The sequence below is a fragment of the Lepidochelys kempii genome, chromosome 3 (genome assembly GCF_965140285.1).
Source record: "Lepidochelys kempii isolate rLepKem1 chromosome 3, rLepKem1.hap1, whole genome shotgun sequence".
In the NCBI taxonomy this organism is placed as follows: Eukaryota; Metazoa; Chordata; order Testudines; family Cheloniidae; genus Lepidochelys; species Lepidochelys kempii.
The window spans coordinates 189,465,379-189,484,763 of record NC_136382.1 but is presented as its reverse complement, the minus strand read 5'-3'; the positions used below and the strand labels follow the sequence as shown (position 1 = coordinate 189,484,763).

The window sequence follows — 19,385 nt, the reverse complement described above, 5'->3', positions numbered from 1 at the left end:
CTCTGAAAATCAGGCCCAACATGTGCAAAAATGGAAACGCAAAAGCCAAGGTGCTAGTCCTAACCCCATCATCCAGCCCAATCGACCTGTGTGTTGAACAGGTGCAAAAGGGTAAGGTTGGTAGGAATCATTTTCCCTGAGCTACAGAGCAACTGCAGAGCCACTCCATGGAGGCTTCTGCAGCCTCGTGGTGGCTAGAGTAGTATCTGTTCCTCCTTTCACAGTCCCCTCCCCATGGTGGAGAGCACTGGATGAATGATTAGAAACTCCTCAGGGCAGGAAGTCTTTTTGCTATATGTTTATACAGCACCTAGCACGCTGGGCCCTGAGCTATGACCCTCTGCAACACCACAATACAAATAATAAATATTAATAATCTGTGTAACTCCAGATACTCTAGCCCCATCCTAGCCAGCCTATACCCTACTGCCATCCACCCCTATGTGCTGCTGCTTAAGGATCCCCTGATGGAACAATACAATAATCCTTGCTTTTTCCCAGTGTACCTCCCACAAGTCCTGCCCCTCCTCACTCACAGAGTGGAAGTGTGCTTTTAGGAAACTCTCCATGTGCAACTTTCCTATGTAGATGGGGCCAGTGATTCAATAAAGGAAAGGTAATTCCCCCCTGGACTACTCCAAGCTGCCTTCGCTAGCATGTAAGGACACAGATACTCCTCAGCTGTACCTACATGACATGACAGAGCTCTCTGATTCTGCTCTCACTCTTTGCACTGCAGTCAGTCAGTTTCGAAAACTGGTGGTGCTGCATTGCTGGCTGCTAACAGTGTTGTCTGGCCTTAATTTTGATTTTAAACGTAAACATACGCAGCACCACAGAGTGTGACGCATGGCACACGGTACCTACAACACATTCCATAGCTACGTTATTATGGTCAAGGCTCAGAACATATCCACAAAGGAAACACTGTTGGTGACGCAAGAGAAAGATTCTTTTATTTGCTAGCTGTGATAATGGAGGATAGGAGTGTGGCCTGATTTTTGGGCTTCATATGTGAGATAATTATAGTTATATATGCTGCAGTATAGCCCATTAGGGCCCCATAGAATAAAGAATGTCTGGAATAAATATTCAGCAGGAAAATGGTTGCATTGGAGTCTTAATCTGTTGTTCCACAATGAAGGACATACTCAACTCTGCCCAGTCATTGGTGGGTGCACCTATTTCTGGTGTCAGGTTTGTTGCCTCTACTGTATCCCAATTTTCTCCTATGGATGCCAGTACTTCCAAGGTCACTACTTTCTCAGTCACTTCAGCTACCAGTTTTTTTGCAACCTGTCTTGGCAGGACCCATATCTGTATTCCTCTTCAAATCTAACTGATGTCACTGTCATGGCAGTAGTGATGGCTCTTGTCAGGCCTAGGGCCTGTGCCCAACTCCCATTAAAGTCATTAAAAGGAAGTCTTGCCATTGATTCTAATGTGAGTTGGACTGAATTCTAGGAGTCTTGAGATAGCAGTAGCAGTCCTGAGAAATTGCCCAAAGACCTGAGTCTAGGCAGCTCTGTTGCCCATCAAAACACTTAGCAGAGAAGCACATCCGACAAAAAAGACCCTTTGTGTTATGACTGATCCCTTCTCCCACTAAAAACAAATATATCAAATATTTGTCTTCAGGTAAGTGAGGAAAGAACTAGGTGAGACGCTGATCATGTTACATGGTATTTTACATCAACTAGCACTGACGTGGACATTGGCTGGCTTGAATCACGAGATAAAGATGAGAATTATACAATGTCGCCATGCTACTGTGCCCTTGCATGCCTCTGTGTCAAAACTGGAAAGGTGGAGTTTAGGTAACTCATGTTAGCTAAGTCAGACCTAAACTCAACCTTTTTCCTAGTCAAGACAAAGCATATGCTGTTGTGTGTGGCACTGAGCAGTCATGCCACGATGAATCTGACCTCATCTGGTCTAAACATTCTGAGCCTGATTCTCAGCTACAGGCACCTTGCATAGGCATTTACGTGAGTGCAAAGTCAGTGTACAACACTACAATTGTGTTTTAGGAGCAGTTTTACAACCACTGGGCACTCGTTTTGCACAAGTCTAAAAGACTACACAAGGGTTAAAAGACTACACATGCTGGTGTGCTGCTCTGCTCCATGCTCCAACAGTGTTTGGTCACCAACTCTGCTCTGTCTAAATATTGTGATTGTACTAAAGATCTGCTGCCAAAGTCACAGCGTCCCCTTTCTAAGGGCACCTACTGCCCAGACCCCTTTGCTGCTGCCATTGCTGTGTGTTGCTGTATTGTTCCATGATCTCCTCTGTTGCCTGTAATGCAGTGGAAGGAGCACTTAAGTATTCTATTTGGTGGACAATGGCATTGCTTGACAGTGACTCCTAGGATTCACTATATGTTTTGTCTCATTCACTTGACACTAGCTACTATGCTAGACACCAGTTAATCTCTTAATGAGGTTATTTTAGACTCCGATCCTGCAAAGTGCTATACGGAGAAGTCTGCTCACCTGGAGCTCATTGCAGGATTGGGCCCTTAGCGCACTAGAAATCTACATATTGCTGCCATGCTACAACCTCAGTGCTGCTGCTACCCTCATGTAAAATCAGAAAGACCACATGCTATTTCCATTGTAAGGTTTCCAAAATCTGAACGTTTCTATTTCCCCCAAAAGCAGGACTTCTGAATACAATACAATACAATACAATACTAAATCTTCTGATTCAGAGTAGCAGCCAGTCTGCACATCCCTAATTAATATGCAGTTCATAACCTTCTATGAAAGCTCTTTACTTTTTAATATAACAAAAGAAAATTCACACAGAAAAAAATCATGTTTAACTAATATTAATGTTTTGACATCACAAAACACAGCTAAATTTATGAAATGAAAGTAAGATGAGCATGATTTGGTCTTGATTATGAATTATCTAGCCTTTTGTTGACAAGGTTGTGTCACATTCACAACATTATTTGTACTTTGGGGTGTCTGTCTGTGAGTGTATAATACAAAGCCTGGCAAACAGCCTCGCAAATACGAGTAATGGCACTCACTGAGATGCAGTGAGCCTGCAGGGGGCAAGCTGCTTCACTCTGAAGATCAGGAGTCTTTCATGACAACAGCTTGCTTTTCTCTCGTTAAAGCACCCAATCCTGCTCCCACTGAAGTCCATGGCAGAGCAGTCATTGATGCTAAAAGGATCTGGCCCCTTGGTGATTATAGATGATCCCCATTTATTCAGAAATTATTCCCCCCCTCCCCTCATATTCCAAACCACTAAACGCCAACCAACAATTATGCCATCTGAGCACTAAAAATAAAATATCTTTTCTTCTTTGTCTCTGGATGTATTCCTACAGGACCTATTTTTTTCTCTTGTTCAGTGAGCCAATAAGAAGGATATTATGAGTTCTGGATGTTTAACTGATAACATGACGTCCTCAAATACGGCAGCAGATCTACAGCTTTGACATTAGTTGCTCGAATATTTGGATTAAAATAAAGAATAAGATGTTTATTTATTTAATTGGTTTTTGTTATGTAAGAATTTATTCATACTAGGCATGAGAACATTAAAATTAAATTCATCTTCTGTCCAGAGGATGAACATTTTTATATTTTAACTGATATTTTTGAAAATATAAACTACATTAAAATCCCTTATGAAAGATTGCTATAAATGTTGCCTATATTAATCATAATGCATGTGTAACAATCAAGGTCCAGCCCCTGCAACCATTACTCCTGCTGATATCAATGGGACTACATAAGGATTACGTGCAGGTGTAAGGGTTGCAGCATCAGACCATAGCATAGTGTTTAGTTCCCTGATAGTAACATACAGTAACAGATCTTTCAACATCTCTGTGTAGATCAGAATTATCCATAAAATAAATTGGTCATGTGAAACTAAAAACAGGTAGAACAAAAAAGACTGTAGTACCTGTGAACACAGAAAGGGAAGATCTCTAAAATCTTGGGCTTAGGGTGATTAATCAGGGCTAGTTCAATGTCTGAGTCAACAATAGTTCCCATATTAAGTGTTTGCCTAGTATATGGGTATGCTTGCAGTAGTGTACTTGTGTGCAAAAATCAAACATAAAAACTGATCACATGCTCACAGCAGGAAACTGTGTTAGGCTTTATTCAGTAAGGTATAAGGCACTATCATTTAGCTCTTCCCCAGCAGGAGGAAAAATGGTGGCACATAGGAGAACGATCACATCAGACACACTCCATGGGGTCTCTTTTACCTACATTGGTCCTCTCCCAAATGTAGCTCTTTAAATTTTAAATAGAAAAAGAACACAGAAACGTGCAGTAGAAAAAAGTCACAGTGAAAAAAATGCGGAAAACATTTCCCATTAAACAAGGTAAATACTCTCAAGTTCACATACTACTTTGATGTGTGCAGCATGTGCCTTTAAGACTTAAAGGAACACCCACATCAAAGTGTTGTCTTGAGAAGCTGTTTTTTAGTACAGATATGGCCAAGTTACACAATGGGTTTTATGGTGAATACTTACACTTTTATACTGCCGAATACTTTGTTAAATAAAAATTATTACTGGTCATGATAAAAATATAGACCACAGAACACATTTTCAATGTGTCTGAATTAAAAAAATATATTCAAGAAAATAACACTGTGTATTTTTCTATTTTTATAATGAATTAAGCACAAAATGTTAGCACAACATTCTACTTTTTAAAATTTTAACACAAGTCTTACTTTGTACTACTTGAAGTGGTCAGTAAGGCAAATACACTTGGCAAATGCACAAGAATCCAGAAATTAAAATAAAGATATATGGAGAATAAAAAGGGTAAAGAAGAGGTTCTAAGAGTCTTTATGAATTGCACTGAGAAAGAGACTTCTTCTGGAAGAGCTATAGCTGAGGAAGGAGTATATTTAACTCTGATATGCACTGTGTATGTATAGCCAACTGCAATCACAGTGTTACTATGCTTTTTAATTCCTTCCACTTCATGTTAATGACTAAGGGTCGAATTCTACACTTATTCAAGTCAACAGAGATTTTGCCGCTGACTTCAATGGAAGAAGGAATGATCCCTAAATTACCCAGCATTGTTCATATTTGATCAGATTATTCCTATTCTCTGCTCAGGTGTACAAGTGAGGTAGGAGGGTGGGGAGAACACAGGCTGTTTCCCCTGCTTGTGCTCCCCATATTTTTCCACTCTTGGGTTTCTTGCACCTTTCTCTGCAGTATCTGGTACTAGCCATTGTCAGAGACAGGATATTGGACTATGTGGACCATTCAGCTGATCCAGTATGGCAGTTCCTATGTTCCTCGATTGCCATCTCTGCACTTGAGGAGAGGGACCACTCCCACATAGCACTCGAGGTCACAAACTTCCCCCAAAGAGGGAGAGCGGTCCTACCCCCTTCCTCCCAAAATTGCATGCGAGCAGAGCTAGCCAGGCACAAACAACTGAAGGGCTGGTGCAGTGGGGTATATTCCCCTTCATGCCAGAGGGCTCTGAAGGAATTGTGCCTGAGCCCACAATTGAGCCTTTTAGGAAACCCTGCACAGGGAGTTTCAAGGGACTGTGCCTGCCAGTCTAGTCCATAGACTGATGTCAATGGGAGTGACATAGGTCCATCAATGGCTATTAGCCAGGATGGGCAGGGATGGTGTCCCTAGCCCCTGTTTGCCAGAGGCTGGGAATGGGCGACAGGGGATGGATCACTTGATGATTACCTGTTCTGTTCATTCCCTCTGGGGCACCTGGCATTGGCCACTGTCGGAAGACATGATACTGGGCAAGAGGGACCTTTGGTCTAACCAGTATGGCCATTCTTATGTTCTTATGAAGTATCTAAATACCTTTGACGATCTAGGCTTAGGTTTACAAGCCATTATTTTATTCTTCTATTAAATCAGTATACATTATAAACTGGAATATGTATGAAGAAAGCTAAACTTTATATTATTTGCATTGTCTAAAATATTTTTGATAAAGATCAGCACTAATCTTTTTCAAATATAATCCCTATAATTAATTAAAGATAAAGATGAAAAATTACAAATTTGCTATTTATGGAAAGGGTAAAAAAAAAAAAAAAACATGTTCCTAAGAGAAATTTGGTCAGAGTGCAAACAGGAACTGTCAAACCCACCTCCTAGGGTATTAAATTCTAAATAAAAAGTATATCCATCAAACAAAGGTTTAAAGATAAATTATTTAAAAATGCATTAATAAAACATTATGCAGTGATGGTTGCAAAAGAAATACCCTACAAAGCCAGGCAATCATACTGTTAGACACCTTCTCTAGCCATGCTGAAATCATAGAGGAAGAAAAAAAATACATAAACCACTTTATATAGCTAGGTGATGTATTATTTGATAGGGAACACTTTACTGTGAGTGTCCATTAACTGATGCTTACACTGTAACTCATAGTATATGACATCCACATGAATCTCAAATGAATTCACTACTATCACTGTTGTTAGAATGAATTTTGTGTGGATTGGGGCTCTTTTTTGAACAGATGCAACCTGTTTATGTATGAGGGGCTACTTCTGAATTGAAGGGGCACCAAAATACTGGATACAGAGAAGACACAAACTTATAAATGAATGTTTAATCTGGTGGAATAGGGAAATCAGGAGACATACAGGCAAAGTACAGTATATAAAGAAAACAGTAATACAGAAAAGGAAGAAGCAGCTAACAAGAAAAACAACAATGGCCTGACTTCAGCAATAATATTGAAAAAGAGAACAGGAGTGTGTGCACACAGAGGGAATTTTTTTATTTACTGGAAGAGGAATAAAAAAAACGGAGACAAATGCTGAGATATACACACTGTTTAGAAGAAATTAAATGGAACAGAAGGAGAAGGAATAGCCTTATGGTGTGTGTAAAGGTTAGATAGTGATTGAAGACACCTTGGAGAAACAACCTTTGAGATAGACTTACTGTGGCCCAAACATAAAGATAATAAAAGGCCTAAGGAAGGTAATGGAAGAATTTGATATAATCTAATACACCAGAGAGAACAACTTTGGGCCCAGTTCCATATCCTTGCATAGGAATATCTCTCGGTGACTATGGCCCACAGTCAGGGAAAACAGAAATATTTATGAGAGAAAGTAACTAGACAGAAGGAACAAATAAAACAAGGTCTGCTAACTTACACAATATGTAGAAAGTAGAATTAGAAAAGGAGCAAAGTCCTATCCCTGAAGTCAATGGAGATACTTGCTTAGGTAAGGGCTACTTGCACCACCAAGGATTCACAGGGTTCCAAATGGTGTTCAGACTCCCCCAGTCCCGGGCACCAATGTAAGTTCAGACAACTCTTCGGACTGTCACCAACTTTCACCACTTCCTGCCACAACCAAATTCAGACAACTCTTCCCATTTTACCAACCTTGTCTCAGTCTTGCCTTGATTAAGTTGCAGCCTGCCAGCCTTCATCCAAGTCTAGAGCTCATGCAGATACTGCATTATTTGTTCCACTGCACTAGCTGGGTCAGATATGAGGATACAGCACTGTGTGTAATCAGCTTAATGAATGGATCACAACCCATGTCTCCTCACTAACTCTTGCAGTGGCCTTCTTTACATCTTGAGCAGCTGAGGTGACAACAGAGTCCAGTGTTACCATGCAGGGGAGAACTCCTACAGAAGTGGAACAATTGCCCATAAACGCCCTCAGGAAGCTAAGACCCAAGCCATTAAAGAATAACCCCATCCACCTTTGCTAAAGCCCACAAGCAAGTCAACAGAACCACTTGATTACTGGTTAAAAAAACCCAACAAACTGCTAACAGATCTAAAAGAATCAACAAGATCACTTTATCTATGTCCATCGTATCAAGGTATAGCTCAGAATTCAAGCCATAAAATGCCCTAATTTAGTTAGGTTTGTAAACAGAATGAAACAGAGATGCAAAAGAAAAAAAATACAAAATTTTTATTCTCAAACACAACAAACATCTGGAAAACCTGAAGATCTGAAGAAGGGCTCTGTGGTGCTCAAAAGCTCATCTCTCTCCCATTTGACGGAAGAGCATTCCAGCCATCTCACAATAAATATGCTCCTCCTGATCCTCAGTTAGTGCAAATTCAAGTAGTCCCATTGACCTCAATGAAGCAGCAGCAATTTACACCACTTGAGGATCTGGCCCACTACATTGTGGATGAACATGGAAATATGAAAAGTAATAAACGGGAAAAAGAGGCTCATAGCATGGTAATTAAAGCTTCAGGTACATCACAGGACTGGAGAAACTACAGAATGAAGTGAAGGGAAAAGTAAAGATGGAATAAGGAAGCCTGTGCAAGAGGCTGATATAACTATTGACAGATGCTTCAAATACATAAGACCAAGAAAGCAATGGCCTAATCTCCATGTAGTGTGTGGCTGCTATTCCAGCATACGGTCTGAAATAGTAGTTGCTGCCCCTCTGTGTTGTCTTTAAACTAGTTAAATGTTACTAAATCTACCTTCAACAGCTCTCTCACACCAGCTGGGGTCAGCAACAATGAGCCCTGATCTGCACTGAGCACAGGTGTAATGGCCCCCTTGTGAAGCTCTTTCACTCACGTTCTCACACCAATCCCATCCAATGAAGGGATGCCAAGAGCTTAAGTGGTTTAGAAGGAACATGCATGGAACCTCCATACCTAGGTGAATTTAACCCTGAAAGAGCAGATACAAGAAAGGAAGACTGTTAAAAATAAGAGTGAAAAGATAATGAGCTCTTAATGCTGTCCGTATTCAGAGTGCAACAGGGAGAGGACATTGTGGGTGTACTGCTTCTGGGTGACTATCGCTCTTCTTACACAGAGAGCAAATACTGTAGACTTAGATTTGGATGTCTGTAAATATAGGAAGGGCTCCAGACAGCCAATACTTAAAAATCTGTTGGGGTTTGCTGCAACCAAAGGAGAGCACATAGTTGCTGAAACAGAAACTCCCATTGTTCTCATTGCAGTGCTTTCATATTTTTTCCCTTTATAGGTTCTTCTTTAAAGAGTATTTAGTTTATGTTAATCTCATATTCCTTCTCCCTCCCTCCCTCCCCCCACACCTTACACAAACACACACACACCTACCTGACAACAAAGCCCACCTCCTAACCAGTTTCTGGGATATACTGTATTCTGATGATTCACAATCTGGCTATAAAGTACCATTGGAATTGCCACTACTGCCACGTATAACTCATGCTGCCAGTTCTTTAGTTCAAGTTATCTCTAAAACAGATCTCCTTGGTCTTTGAAGAGTTTGCTCAAGGGGAGAAGAGGAAAGATGTAGAAGGGAAAGATGTTAAGCTCCACTACTGATATGGCTCAGAAGTAGGACTGATTTTCGGAGGTTGACTGCCAGATACACACGCAAAACTGAAGAGCATATGAAGATTGGACCCAGATGACAACTCGCTGCCCAGTTCAGACAATGGTCCTGATTCACTACTATGTTACTCCAGTTTAAGGCCAGTGTAAATCCATCAGTCAACAGATTTCCACCAGTGTGAAACCAGAGGAATGGAGTGATGAATAGACCCGATACACGCAGTATTTTGGAAAAAGAAAAGGAGTACTTGTGGCACCTTAGAGACTAACCAATTTATTTGAGCATAAGCTTTTGTGAGCTACTAAATTGGTTAGTCTCTAAGGTGCCACAAGTACTCCTTTTCTTTTTGCGAATACAGACTAACACAGTTACTCTGAAACCTGTCATTATGCAGTATTTTGGATTCCCAACTCTGACTGAAGCTATGCCAGAGATTTTTTTTCCAACATTACATAATATCATTTTCTTAAAATATCTTATTAAAATCTCCCGGCTTGCTTTCAATAGTCGCCGATTCCAGGAGACTCCCAGCCAATCCTGGAGGGTTGGCAACCCTAACGGTATAGTGGTATATCAGTGGTATCCACTGTTTCACTCTTTTCTGCCACATGTGTAAATTATATGAATTAGAGGTATCAGGAAATAGTTTACCCTGTCTTCTCTCTTTGAAAAGTACAATATTTGTGCCAATTAGATTAGTGCTTTTTACAATTGTTTTCCATGTTTCTTTTCTTTTTTCCAAACCCTTGGCTAGCCATAGTCTTGGGGAGAGACATGTCAGTCTCAAACAAAATCTCCTTCCAAGGAAAATAAACTGAAATTTAGAAACTGCCATAAAAATAAAACCTAATGAAAAGAAACATTTCAAAGCTTTTCACAGAGAGTTCAACAACTTCCCTTAAGACTTTGAGCAGTTTGCTGCTGACACCACCATCAGAGTCAATGTTATCTGTTTCAAAATGACAGGTTTCAGAGTAACAGCCGTGTTAGTCTGTATTCGCAAAAAGAAAAGGAGTACTTGTGGCACCTTAGAGACTAACCAATTTATTGGAGCATGAGCTTTCGTGAGCTACAGCTCACTTCATCGGATGCATACCGTGGAAACTGCAGCAGACTTTATATATACACAGAGAATATGAAACAATACCTCCTCCCACCCCACTGTCCTGCTGGTAATAGCTTATCTAAAGTGATCATCAGGTTGGGCCATTTCCAGCACAAATCCAGGTTTTCTCACCCTCCACCCCCCCACACAAATTCACTCTCCTGCTGGTGATAGCCCATCCAAAGTGACAACTCTTTACACAATGTGCATGATAATCAAGTTGGGCCATTTCCTGCACAAATCCAGGTTCTCTCACCCCCTCACCCCCCTCCCAAAAACCACACACACAAACTCACTATCCTGCTGGTAATAGCTCATCCAAAGTGACCATTCTCCCTACAATGTGCATGATAATTAAGGTGGGCCATTTCCAGCCCAAATCCAGGTTGTCCTGGATTTGTGCAGGAAATGGCCCAACTTGATTATCATGCACATTGTGTAAAGAGTTGTCACTTTGGATGGGCTATCACCAGCAGGAGAGTGAATTTGTGTGAGGGGGTGGAGGGTGAGAAAACCTGGATTTGTGCTGGAAATGGCCCAACCTGATGATCACTTTAGATAAGCTATTACCAGCAGGACAGTGGGGTGGGAGGAGGTATTGTTTCATATTCTCTGTGTATATATAAAGTCTGCTGCAGTTTCCACAGTATGCATCCGATGAAGTGAGCTGTAGCTCACTAAAGCTCATGCTCCAATAAATTGGTTAGTCTCTAAGGTGCCACAAGTACTCCTTTTCTTGTTTCAAAATGGTAACTAAATTCTGACAGACATATTTTTCCCCACTGGTAACATGAGACTATTGTCTCCTATATTCACATATTCCTGGCCATGGACCAGTGGACTATGCCTGCAGTCCTTGCTCAGGTAGAATTCCCACTGAAGTATTTGCATAAGTAAGGTCTGCAGGATAGGAACCTAATGCAATCTAGTTTGAATTGTTTCATACTGTATTTTTAAAAATACATTAAATGATTGAAAAATGAAATCTGGGAAAAAATCTAACTGTTCCACAGTTAATGTTACATTCAAAGGTAATTACTTAACACATGAAAAGCTCAATTACATAACCTACAATTCTCCCACTTTGTATAAGTTCCTTTGCTTCTACTTTAAATAAAAGAAATTCTTTTCATTTTGTCAAGAAAACTTTTCTCTACCTCACTACTGCATGACAAGGGAACAGATGGCAATTTAAGGGGAGAATTTATGAGAGCCACAATCTTAATGTTGCATAAAGAAAAGAAAAAGACTCGCATCAAAACCACTGACAAATGTACTTGCTAATATTAATGCACTCCCCATTCATCCAATATGCTTCCTAATTGCTTTTCTGTACATAATAATGTGGCACCTGCTGCTCAACATTGCAAACGCATCAGGATTTCTCCAAAGTCAAACAGCTCTGCAACTGGCCCTCTCCCAGTGATAAATGTAGAGCACTGTATCACGCACAGTTCCTGTCAGTGGCATAATTAAAATTTTATACTTACAGAAAAAGATAGTAAACAATCAGTTCTTAAATGGATTCACAAGAGGAACTCTTGTTACAGCCAACTTTATAATTAGTATGCATCATGTAATGCTAATATATCCATGACAAGAAAATAGGGGGGGAAATGTAGAAAATGGGGTTGTTCTCTTTAATGCAATGTTAAACTACAAAAAAAAAATGAAAGCAATCAGACCATTGTTATTTCACTTTTCCATTTCAGCTCTTCATTCCCTGTTGAAAATAGCTATGCACATTTTCCACTGCAATGATGGTCGTTCCCTTGTGCCACATCTCTGGAATTTTCAAACAGACACTAGGATGGGTCTGGGCTTTATGATGTTTATTCATTTTAATTTTACATGAGACCAAAACATTAAATTTATTTTTAACAGACTTAGGCCCAAATCATACAGTCCTTATTCTCAGGCAAAACTGACACTGATATCAAAAACATTAAAATATACTTTTGTGCTGACCCGACAGGCCATTATACAAAATATGACACAAAATAAACAAAGCACAAGACTCACATCGAGTGTCCTAAATGAGCTCCTGATCCTGATAACTTTAAGCAGAACTGAGCTCCATATGCTGTAAATTTTATCTGTCTCTCAGATTATGAACATCAAGAGCCAGAGCAGAATATATATCAATATTTAAAACACATATTATATTGCACTATATATATTACATTATAATCTGAATATTTGTAAGAAATTTTCAGTACACGTACATGTGTAATATTATATATATACACATTGTACATATATTGCATGTATACTTATAGTTTATTTACACATACTTTTCCTGATTTTCTATTTTTCTGAATGGTGTTACAATATTATTATTCAACAAATTTGTCTGGATGACATAAATATGTAAAATCTGCTCTGGATAAGTATAAAATTTGATACTACGTAACGGCATATTTGAGAGCTGCAGTGCTATAGTGCGTGAAAGTTTAAAACAGCCTTGAAATTTTAACACATTTTAAACTCATTCAAACTGTGTTGTATTATTAAATAAACTAGTTACTGTAGTTAAGAAAAAATAAAAGTATTGTGCTTCAAAGGCTCTACTATTTTATTGAATACCATTATTTTAATACTATTCAGAAAAACAGAAAATCAGGAAAAGTTATATTATCCTATAACCTGTTTTTAAAAAATATTTTTAAAAAACACCAAATTTTAATCATAATCACTGAAAGCACAACATACCAAACATTTGCTTATACAGTAGAAATGCCTGCAGAACATCAACTGGATATGTGCTGGCAGGGTAACAATTTAATATATACCCAATTCTCAAAGACTTGCTAGTAACCTGCTTAGAATATAATAGTTAAGATCTAAATCTTTATCATCACTTGGTGAGATCAAGTGCATGCCAAAAATTAAAATACTTTTCTACCTCACTGATAGGGTATGACACAGAGATACAGGCTCCTGAGATCTGAGGCAGACCAAAAGGTCTCAGGGATGCTTGTGTGTGCACTATGTTCTTTTCTCTGTGCTTTTCAAACAAGAATTGTGGGAACTATCCCCACTTTTAGCTTCCACATATTTACTGAGAGATGCTATTTCTTCAGAGGAAGAATACAACATTTTATAAAAGGTCCATGAATTGCTCAAGAATTGGCAAATATGAATAGCAATGAATCCATTTATACATAAACATAGTCGAGGTCCCAGAAAACTAGAACTATCAAAAGTTGAATTCTTACAGGCAAATGAAAACTCTGAAGTCAGAATCCTGCCCCTTACTCGTAGAAATGCCATTTGAGGGTCAAAATCGTAAAGGTCTTTAAAATAAATAATAATAATAAATAATTTTCTACACTTTCATTGTATGTAAATTCCAATGAGTAAGATAGACACTGGGGACAGGGTAATTAGCTGAAGTGACCACCAATTAATTGGAATTTTGCTAAATCCAATTTCTGGATTAAGCATTTGCAAACAGTGGCCAATTTAACTTTTAGTAATCTGGGAGAGTAGGAATATATAAACAAAAGACATCTAGGAACTCAAATAGTAGTTCCACGGACTGGGAACCAGGGCTAGTATCAGAGGGATAAAATGACTCATAGTGCCGTGGGCCAGTGCGAGGTCCTCGGCACTGCGTATGCCTCCATACGGGCTGTGATGGGGGACTGCAGGGAGAGTAGATGTCTGTGCAACCCCTGGTGGTGGGTAAGGTGCTGGCCTTCTATCTCTGATGTAGAAAGCTGCAAAGGGGGAGGCTAGAGGAGGGAGCACCAATCTCAAACAGCTATGCAGATCCCATTGCCCAAACACCCCGTGAAAGTAGCCCAGAGGAGCTGTGGCTGCTTTTCTAGTTTATAAGCAAAATCGTGGCCTGAGTCTGGGGACTGGATTTCACCCCACACTCACCAAGACTTCTACGCTCTCCCGGTACAGAACCTGAATGCTATAAGTTATATGGCAGGAATAAACTTCAACCCTGGAACACTCTCCCATAGAAAAGGATACCATGGACCAGGAATAATTTAGCCCACTCAATATAAGGAGAGACAATTCTTTTTCACTAAGGCCCTGATCCTCCTCCCACTGAAGCTAATAGCAAAACTCCCATTCACTTCAATGGTGCAGGATCCACCTTTATATAAAGATCTCCTGTCATCTCCAAATAATAATAATAAAATAATTGTATTCATTAATAGACATAAAAATACATGTCATACTGCATTTTTAGGCACTTTTCCAAGTGAACTAGAACATGAAAGGAATACATTCCTATGTAAACAACAGGGAATGGCACTAAAATGTTGGGGGCTTTTTTCCCCTGCATTCCGTGATCCCTCACAGCAGGAAACATTCTATTGTAATGCAGATTTCTTGGATTTCTAGCAAAATCTCTTTTCAGTGCCCTGAACACTATATGAAAGTGTCATCAGACAGCACTTGCAATTCTATTAAGCACCATTTTATATTAACCTAACTTCCATAACCTACATAATATAAAACATAAATATTAATATGTTATAGTTATTTCACTGTATCTAATTAGCTTTTCATTGTTTTAACCTAAGTGCAATATCATATCATGTTCTTCAGTCCTCCAGTACTAGATGTATTCAGCACAATATGATAAATGAAAACATGCTTTAAGCTAATTAAAACAGATAAAATCTGTCTTACCAGAAGCCAAACTGAACCACTCAATGTCTGGTGAGGAAAATTTTTTTAATCTGGTAATTTGATTTTATGCACTGCAAACTTCTTCATATAAGAATTATGTACTGAAAAGCTCCAACTTGTACTGAGTGTGGCAGCCTGCGTGCTAAGCAGGACAAGCTGATGCAAACACATCATCCCAGAACTCCAGGAACCACACCAGCTCCCCACTATATACTGAACCAAATTCAAAGTCCAAGTCTTGGTTGCCAAAGCCCACAATGAGGTAAGTCGAGTGACCAGGACTTACTGTAACAAATGCAGTCCCACAATATTTGGGGGTTTTCTTTAAGGCCCTGCTACTGGAGTCAGGTGGTTCCCAGAGACCCCCGCTGCTGACTTTTTTAATGTAAGTTTCTAGCCTAGAAAAGCTTGAAAACATGACTCTAGTGTAGCCTAAAGGCTCAGAAACCAGAAGACAAATAGACATAGCAATCATTTTTAAGCCAATCTCAGGATTTTTGGGGCCTGACTCATGATTTTTGAAAGTTAGGTGTTGGTGATACTACAAGTCTTACAATTCTGTCACAAGCACACAACATTTGATGTTCTTCTCCTAGTTTCAAGGACTGATGGAATTATATTAGAATCTCAACTTCTAGATAAAAATATAAAGTAAGTTGCACAAAAAGGTTGAAAATATGACCCGAGTACACGCTAAAGACTCAAACACCAGAAGGTAAATAAACAGCATACCAAATTTACTCTTTTTAAAAAATCTGATGCCTGTTGGGCTTGACTCATGAGTTTTGAACACTTGGAGTTGGCAATACCGCAAATGCGTTAATGAGTAACAATGGAACTTTTCGGCAAGAGACATTGGTGAAGAAAGGGGAGGATAGAGCTTTGTTCACAGCTGGGCCATCCCAAAGTATTAGAAGGGGTACAAATCTTGCCACATTCAGGACAGTATATAAGACCCATCTCTTCACTGTACTTCAAATACCACCTAGGTGTTGGGAGGGAAAGACAAGGAGGGGAAAGAAAGGAAAAAAATATCCCAATCAAGAGATCCTTGAAGGAAAACAAGATGAAGAACCTTTTACCACTTGCTCAGAGAAAGAAGGAATAACACTAAAACATGAAAGACTTTGGGTACGTCTACAGTACAAAATTATTTTGAACTTATTCTATTCAAATTTTTGAAGCGATTTTATACATTCAGTCTTGTGTGTCCCCTCTAAAGTGTGTGAATTTGGTGGAGTGCTTCCACAGTACCAAGGCTAGCATCGAATGTTGGAGCGTTGAATGTTGGGTATATATCCCACAGTTCCTGCAGTCCCCGCCACCCATTGGAATTCTGGGTTAAGCTCCCAGTGCATGATGGGGCAAAAACATTCTCACGGATGTTTCTGGGTGTGTCGTCAGTCGCTCCTCCCTCCGTGAAAGCTACAGCAGACAATTGTTTTGCGCCTTTCTGGCGTGCAGATGCCATACTGCTTTCAGCAGAAGGTGCACTACGGTGCTCCGCTTCTCTCCTGGTACTATGAATCCACCTCGCATTTCCTTTCATCTTTCTAAGTAATCTCTATAAGTATCTATTCTTTCTCTTCCTCTTCGACTGCTTCCGCTACCAACTCTCTTCAGCCATCGTAACCAAGCAGCACAGCTTCTGCCGCCAACTCTGCTCTCCTGCTCTTGCCACACTACCGCGCTTCTCCATGTTGTCTGTCCTGGGCTCCCGCCTCCGTGAAAGCTACCGAAGACAACAATTTCCCGCATTTTTTCGGCTATCGTGAACCGAACAGCACCTCTTCCACTGCCACCCTGATCTCCTACGTTTCGCCCCCTTTTTTCCAGGATTACCCATGCAGGCGCCATAGCACAGCAAGCATGGAGCCCACTCAGATCTCCCGCTGCAGTTTTCACCATTGTAAATACCTCGCGCATTATCCAGCAGTACGTGCAGTACCTGCAAAAGCGGGTGAGGAATCGATGACAGCGCGATTACTATACTGATGAGGACATGGACACAGACGTTCCTAGAAGCACGGCATGTGGTGATTGGGAGATCACGGTGGCATTGGGCCAGATTCATGCCATGGAATGCCGACTCTGGGCCCGGAAAACAAGCACAGACTGGTGGGACCGCATAGTGTTGCAGGTATGGATGATTCCCAGTGGCGGTGAAACTTTCATATGCGTAGGGCCACTTTCATTGAACTTTGTGACTTGCTATCCCCTGCCCTGAAGTGCAAAGACACCAAAATGAGAGCAGCCCTCACAGTTGAGAAGCGAGTGGCCATAGCCCTGTGGAAGCTTGCAATGCCCGACAGCTACCAGACAGTCGGGAATCAGTTTGGAGTGGGCAAATCTACTGTGGGGCTGCTGTGCTGCGAGTAGCCAACACAATCATTGACCAGCTGCTATCAAGGGTAGTGACTTTGGAAAATGTGCAGACCATTGTGGATGGCTTTAATGTGCTGGGGTTCCTTAACTGCAGTGGAGCAATAGACGGAACACATATCCCTATCTTGGCCCCGGAACACAGGGGCAGCCAGTACGTAAACCGCAAGGGGTACTTTTCCATGGTGCTCCAAGCACTGGTGGATCACAAGGGATGTTTCACTGACTTCAACGTGGGATGGCCAGGAAAGGTACATGACACTCGCATCTTCAGGAACTCTGGTCTGTTTGAGCAGCTGCAGGAAAGGACTTACTTCTCAGACCAGAAACTTACTGTTGTGGATGTTGAAATGACTATAGTTATCCTTGGGGACCCAGCCTACCCCATAATGCCATGGCTCATGAAGCCGTACACAGGCACCCTGGCCAGCAGTAAGCAGCAGTTCAACTACAGGCTGAGCAAGTGCAGAATGGTGGTAGAATGTGCTTTTGGACGTTTGAAAGTGCACTGGAGCACTTTACTGACTCGGTTAGATCTCGGCACAACCAATATTCCAACTGTAATTGCTGCTTGCTCTGTGCTCCACAATATCTGTGAGAGTAAGGGGGAGACGTTTATGGCAGGGTGGGAGGTTGAGGCAACTCGCCTGGAGGCCAATTTCGCACAGCCAGACAACAGGGCGATTAGAAGAGCACAGCAGGGTGTGCTGCGTATCAGAGAAGCTTTGAAAGCCAGTTTCATGACTGGCCAGGGTACGATGTGACAGTTGTGTTTGTTTCTCTTGAAGTTAGCCACCCCCTATATATATGAAAGGAAATAAAGTCAGAATTGTTTAAAAAACATTCTTTATTATTGAGAGAAATCAGAAGGTAGACCCGGGAGGGAGGGGTGTTGGGTTAGGGGGGTGAAGGAGGAGGGAAGGACAAGTCCAGAAACCAAATCAAAATTTTGGACATGCCAGCCTTCTGGTGCTTGTGAAATCCTCTGTGGTTGAGTGTGTGGGTCCCCATAGCCTCCTCGCCCGTGTTCTTGGGCGTCTGGGTGAGGAGGTTATGGAACTTGGGGAGGAGGGAGGGCGGTTATACTGGTGCTGCAGCGGCGGTCTGTGGTCCTGCTGCCTTTCCCACATTAGATCCACCATACAGTGGAGCATGTCGGTTTGCTCCCCCATGAGCTTGAGCATAGCATCCTGCCTGCTCTCATCATGCGCGTCCCTCCTCTCTTCATGTTCATTGAATGCTTTACGGGACTCCGCAATTGTTTGCCTCCACACATTCAGCTGGGCCCTAGCAGCACAGGAGGACTGCATGAGCTTGGCGAACATGTCATCCCAAGTTCATTTTTTCCACCTTCCAACCTGGACCAGCCTCTGGGACAGAGTAGATAGGGGCCACACTGAAACATTTGCACCTGCAGGAGGAGAAAAAGGGAGGGTAATATTTTAAAAGATACATTTTAGAGAACAAAGGGGACACTATTTCTCAGTGAAACAGGCAATTCATAGTACACAGCACATGTTCTTTCTGTACAAGGTCACATTTTGCCTCTTATACTGAAGTGCCTGCCACTTTGGTGTGAGTAAGCCATCACACGCAGCTGGACAACAGAATTCAGCTTGCAGGCAACCATGGTAAGCCCTAGGGGCACGTGGGATTCTGCTTCTTCTGCATTAATTTCAATGCTTTCAAACTGCCGGGCCCCCTTTCCCATAGCAAGCAATGCCTGGTGGGTTTGCCGTATAAAAGGAGGGCCTGCCTCTGGGATGATCGCTTCATCCAACACACATCCTCCCCCTCACCACCCCGCACCGATGGCTCCGATGAGGCTCTGAGCAGGGATGAGCCCTTTAAACTAAACGCGAATAGCCCAGCGCAGCTGGGTTTCCCCCCACTCCCTACGACATGACTCCAATCAG

The 19,385-nt window shown here is 41.2% G+C and overlaps 1 long non-coding RNA gene and 1 pseudogene across 9 annotated transcripts in view; both read right to left on the bottom strand.

The window, feature by feature from the left end:
* Positions 1-19,385, bottom strand: part of LOC140909618 (uncharacterized) — a 754,751-nt gene that overhangs the window by 623,282 nt on the left and 112,084 nt on the right. The gene's annotated exons all lie outside the window — the stretch shown is intronic.
* Positions 18,342-19,385, bottom strand: part of LOC140909617 (uncharacterized) — a 73,846-nt pseudogene continuing 72,802 nt past the window's right edge. Inside the window, exon 5 of the transcript XR_013635606.1 lies at positions 18,342-18,880. The product of XR_013635606.1 is annotated as an uncharacterized LOC140909617 (transcript). The remainder of the gene's footprint in view (positions 18,881-19,385) is intronic.